This window comes from Triticum aestivum, chromosome 3B (assembly GCF_018294505.1).
Source record: "Triticum aestivum cultivar Chinese Spring chromosome 3B, IWGSC CS RefSeq v2.1, whole genome shotgun sequence".
Lineage (NCBI taxonomy): Eukaryota > Viridiplantae > Streptophyta > Magnoliopsida > Poales > Poaceae > Triticum > Triticum aestivum.
Genome location: NC_057801.1, coordinates 193735226 through 193741225, shown reverse-complemented (window position 1 = coordinate 193741225; position 6000 = coordinate 193735226).

Here is a 6000-nt window from a genome sequence, read left to right as displayed (position 1 = left end):
GATCCAAGAGCTCATTGATAGACGAGAGCTCCATTGGATCCAGCCGCTTGGCAAATTCCGAGCTGACGCGGAGATTGCTTTTAACGACTTGGGAAGTCATTGTTGAAGCAGTGGCCGGACAGGCGGTCATAAGAAAACCGCCTAGCCGGATAGTTTGGCCGGTGGCCAAGGCCCCTTTGGCGAAAATACCGTCTTTGAAGACAGGTGGAGGCATCCTTCCTATCGGCGACGACACAGAGGAACTCTCAATGAAAGCACCAATGTCGGTGTCAAAACCGGCGGATCTCGGGTAGGGGGTCCCGAACTGTGCGTCTAGGCGGATGGTAATAGGAGACGAGGGACACGATGTTTTACCCAGGTTCGGGCCCTCTCGATGGAGGTAAAACCCTACGTCCTGCTTGATTAATATTGATGATATGGGTAGTACAAGAGTGGATCTACCACGAGATCAAGGAGGCTAAACCCTAGAGCTAGCCTATGGTATGATTGATGTAATGTATGTTGTGTCCTACGAACTAAAGCCCTTCGGTTTATATAGACACCGGAGGAGGCTAGGGTTACACAGAGTTGGTTACAATGGTAGGAGATCTACATATCCGTATTGCCAAGCTTGCCTTCCACGCCAAGGAAAGTCCCATCCGGACACGGGACGGAGTCTTCAATCTTGTATCTTCGTAGTCTTGGAGTCCGGCGGATGATGATAGTCCGGCTGTCTGGACACCCCCTAGTCCAGGACTCCCTCACATAGTCTCCATCATCCTTTCCTCACTGGGGCAATGCTCTAATAATGATGATCATCACACTTTTATTTACTTACAACTCAATATCTAGAACAAAGATATGACTCTATATGAATGCTTCCGGCGGTGTACCGGGATGTGCAATGTTCTAGCGTGGCAATGACATCAAAAAATGGACAAGCCATGAAAACATCATGCTGGCTATCTTACAATCATGCAAAGCAATATGACAATGAATGCTCAAGTCATGTATATGATATGATGGAAGTTGCATGGCAATATATCTCGGAATGGCTATGGAAATGCCATGATAGGTAGGTATGGTGGCTGTTTTGAGGAAGATATAAGGAGGTTTATGTGTGATAGAGCGTATCGTATCATGGGGTTTGGATGCACCGGCGAAGTTTTCACCAACTCTCGAGGTGAGAAAGGGCAATGCACGGTACCGAAGAGGCTAGCAATGATGGAAGGGTGAGAGTGCGTATAATCCATGGACTCAACATTAGTCATAAAGAACTCATATACTTATTGCAAAAATCTACAAGCCATTCAAAACAAAGTACTACACGCATGCTCCTAGGGGGATAGATTGGTAGGAAAAGACCATCGCTCGTCCCTGACCGCCACTCATAAGGAAGACAATCAATAAATAAAATTGTGCTCCAACTTCATCACAAAGCGGTTCACCATACGTGCATGCTACGGGAATCACAAACCTCAACACAAGTATCTCTACAATCCATAGTCACCCACTAGCATAACTCTAATATCACCACCTTTATATCTCAAAACTATTGCAAGGAATCAAACATATCATATTCAGCGATCTACAAGTTTATGTAGGATTTTATGACTAACCATGTGAATGACCAATTCCTGTCATCTCTCTATATAGATATAAGTGAAGCAAGAGAGTTTAATTCTTTCTACAAAAGATATGCCCATGCTCTAACAAATATAAGTGAAGCAAAAGAGCATTCTACAAATGGCGGTTGTCTATATGAAGAGAAACAGGCAATCCAAACTTCAAATGATATAAGTGAAGCACATGAAGCATTCTATAAAGCCATACTCAAAAGATTTAAGTGAAGTGCAATGAGCATTCTACAAATCAACCAAGGACTATCTCATACCAGCATGGTTCATAAAAGAAAAATGAAAACTAAATGCAAAAGACGCTCCAAGACTTGCACATAATGCATGAACGAAATGAATTCGAAAACATACCGATACTTGTTGAAGAAAGAGGGGATGCCTTCTGGGGCATCCCCAAGCTTAGACGCTTGAGTCTCCTTGAATATTTACTTGGGGTGCCTCGGGCATCCCCAAGATTGAGCTCTTGCCTCTCTTCCTTTTCCTCATATCGAGACATCCTCGATTAGACACTACATCCACATAAAACTTCAACAGAAAACTCGGTAAGATCCGTTAGTATAATAAAGAAAATCACCACTCTAAGTACTGTTGAAAACCAATTCATATTTTATTTTTGCAATGTAGCTACTGTAATATAGCTTTTCCATGGCTTAATCCACTGATATAAATTGATAGATTCATCAAAACAAGCAAACTATGCATCAAAAACAAAATCTGTCAAAAACAAAACAGTCTTTAGCAATCTGAACATCCACCATACTTATGGTACTCCAAAATTTTTACCAAAATATGGAAAAATAAAAAAGTTGTACAGAAATATAGTGCAAAAGAATCAGAACCAATTGATGTTCTAGTTAAAAATGTAAAATCGTGCACTACAGCCAAAGTTTCTGTCCTGCACCATACAAACCAACAAGCATTGTAAACATCCTAAAGGCAAACCTTAGCACATTATTTTTATAATACAATGGAATTTTACAAGGGGATAATTATTTTTGATGAAAAGTTTCTGTAATCAAGATTCACAAAGTTTGCGTGAGCATGAACAAAGTTCAAGGCTAGCTCCCACTTCAACAATGCTTGTCTTTCTCACTTTCACTTTCCTTTTTGAAAAGTTTTTAGGTTCCCCACTTTATTTTTTTGTTTTTAAACTATATAAAAGCACTCAACATAAATAAATGACTCTCTAAAACTTCCGGGTTGTCTCCCTGGCAGCGCTTTCTTTAAAGCCATTAAGCTAGGCATTAAGTGCTCAAGTAATGAATCCACCCGGATCCCAAGGTATATCAAAGCCAATTTTAATTAACAATGATTTGTAATTTAGTAGTGAGAACAAAGTAACATATATCTTGCAACAATGAAGTCTAACTCTCTTCCTATGCATCAGCATGTCATAAGAGAACAATTCATGCACACATAGTAAAGGCCAATGCATAGTATAAGCAGTTTCTTGCAATTTCATCATGTTGGAAACATAAAGAGGCAGAGATGTAGTTCCTCTCTCATAATAATTGCAAGTAGGATCAGCAAGCACATGCATATTATATCTATTAAAATCATCATGTAAAGTAGTAAAACGCAACCCATCAATAAAATCCTTAGTAAGCACAAACTTCTCCGATATAGTGTAGTTTGGAGAATTCAAAAAGATAATAGGACTATCATGCGTGGGTGCAATAGAAACAATTTCATGTTTAACATAAGGAACTATAGCAAGTTCATCTCCATAAGCATAATTCATATTGGCATCTTGGCCACAAGCATAGCAAGCATCATCAAAAAGGAATATTTCAAACAAATTCAAGGGATCATAGCAATCATCATAGCAATCATCCTTCGGTAAGCACGAAGGTGAATTAAATAATGTATGAGTTGGAGGGTTACTCTCATTAGAAGGTGGGCACGGGTAGCTAATCCGCTCTTCCTCCTTTTGTTCTTCGCTCTCCTCATCATCTTTTTCATCCAATGAGCTCACTGTTTCATCAATTTCTTCTTTCATAGCTTCATGCAAAATATTAGTCTCTTCTTGGACAGCGGAGAAGTCCTCAATATATGGTTTAACATAGGCATTAGAAGCATAATTATCATAACAATATTGAAATATGGCAAAGTTTTCAGATTTGTAAAGAGTAGCATCATACTTTTTAATTAAAGAGGCAATCTCATAAGCACCTTTAAAAGCAACAAATTCTTCAATTTGTTGAACATCATAGTAACTGTAAACACCCTTAGCATACGAAGATACGATTCCATTATCACTAAACAAGCATTGATAGGGTAGGTGTTTCTTAGGGTCTTCAGAACAACAAGTAAACTCATATATTTCACATAAATTCCAAGCATAGCATTGCAAACATTGAATTTGATCCCATAATAGTTCCCCTTTTTCAGATATACGGTGTCGCACATAACAAGCATGCTCATCTAAAGATTTGCCCTCAACTAAGCTAGTTGGGGTTTCAGCACGAGCACATAGGGATCTAAGATGATCCAAGTAAAAAGCTTCAGTAGTGTGATAGATTTTGAGTGGTTCTTCAACCATTGGAGCAGTAGGTACAACTAATTTTTTTGGTATGTTGCGTTTCCTACCCATAGCTAAAGATAGAAAACAACTAAGAACAGCAAATAAAAATTACTTAGTGATAAAGTAAACAAGCACACACGATAATATTCACCCCACGCTATGACTCCCCGGCAACGGCGCCAGAAAAAGGTCTTGATAACCCACAAGTGTAGGGGATCGCAACAGTTTTCGATAAGTAAGAGTGCCGAACCCAACGAGGAGCTAAAGGTAGAATAAATATTCCCTCAAGTTCTATCGACCACCGATACAACTCTACACACACTTGATGTTTTCTTTAACTAGAACAAGTATGAAACTAGAAGTACTTTGTAGGTGTGATAGGATAGGTTTGCAAGATAATAAAGAACATGTAAGTAAAAAGTAGGGGCTGTTTAGATAAAGATGCAATAAAGTAAGTATTAGTAGAGAGCTTTTTGTTACGAGAATGTTATTTGTCCAAGGCAATCGATAACTAGACCGGTAATCATTGTTGCAATTCTATTTGAGGGAGAGGCATAAGCTAACATACTTTCTCTACTTGGATCATATGCACTTATGATTGGAACTCTAGCAAGCATCCGCAACTACTAAAGATTCATTAAGGTAAAACCCAACCATAGCATTAAAGTATCAAGTCCCCTTTTATCCCATACGCAAACAACCTACTTACTCGGGTTTGTGTTTCGGTCACTCACGCAACCCACCATAAGCAAATCATAAACATATTGCAAACCCTACAGCAGGAATCCCTCACGCTTGCGCGACACGGAGGGCACAATAGGACAGCACCAATAATAAAACATGCAACTCAAACCAATCACGATCATCAATTAACCCATAGGACAAAACGGATCTACTCAAACATCATAAGATAGACATACATCATTGGGGAATAATATATAGAGTTGAGCACCATGTTAAAGTAGAGATTACAGCTGGTAAGAGAGAGGTTACACCACTGCATAGAGGGAGGAAGAGTTGGTGATGAAGGCGGTGAAGTTGTTGATGAAGATCGCGGTGATGATGATGTCCCCCGGCAGCGTTTCGGCGCCACCGAAAGCAAGGGGGAGAGGGCCCCCCTTCTTATTCTTCTTCCTTGACCTCCTCCCTAGATGGTAGAAGGGTTTCCCTCCTGGTCCTTGGCTCCCATGGCTTGGGAGGGGCGAGAGCCCCTCTGAGATTGGATCTATCTCTCTGTTTCTGCGTTCTCAGATTCTACCCCTTCACCGTTTCGTAAATATCCGGAGATCCGTAACTCTGATTGGGGTGAATCTTTCACCCAGATCTTTCTCATAAAATTAGCTTTCTTGCGCCAAAAGAAGAGCGTCAACCGCCTTACGGGTTGCCCACGAGAGCCCAGGCCGCGCCCAGGGGGGAGGGCGTGTCCCCCTGTCTCGTGGCCACCCCGGACACCGTTCCGCATTGATTTTACTTCCCAAAAATCATAAATATTCCAAAAAAATTCTCCATCCGTTTTTATCCCGTTTGGACTCCATTTGATATTGGGTTTCTGCGAAACAAAAAACATGCAACAGACAGGAACTGGCACTGGGCACTCGATCAATATGTTAGTCCCAAAAAATAGTATAAAAAGTTGCCAAAAGTATATAAAAGTTGAATAATATTGGCATGGAACAATAAAAAATTATAGATACGACGGAGACGTATCAGCTGGCAATGGAGATTGGGTGGACTAGTTGAGTTAAACACGGGCGGGCGGTTGGGGGTGTTGGCGACCTAGGTGGAAAGGGTGAAACAATATACCTGGTCGCCACGCGGAAAGGCCTATGCAAACAGCTGCCTCTAAGCGCTCGTACGCAA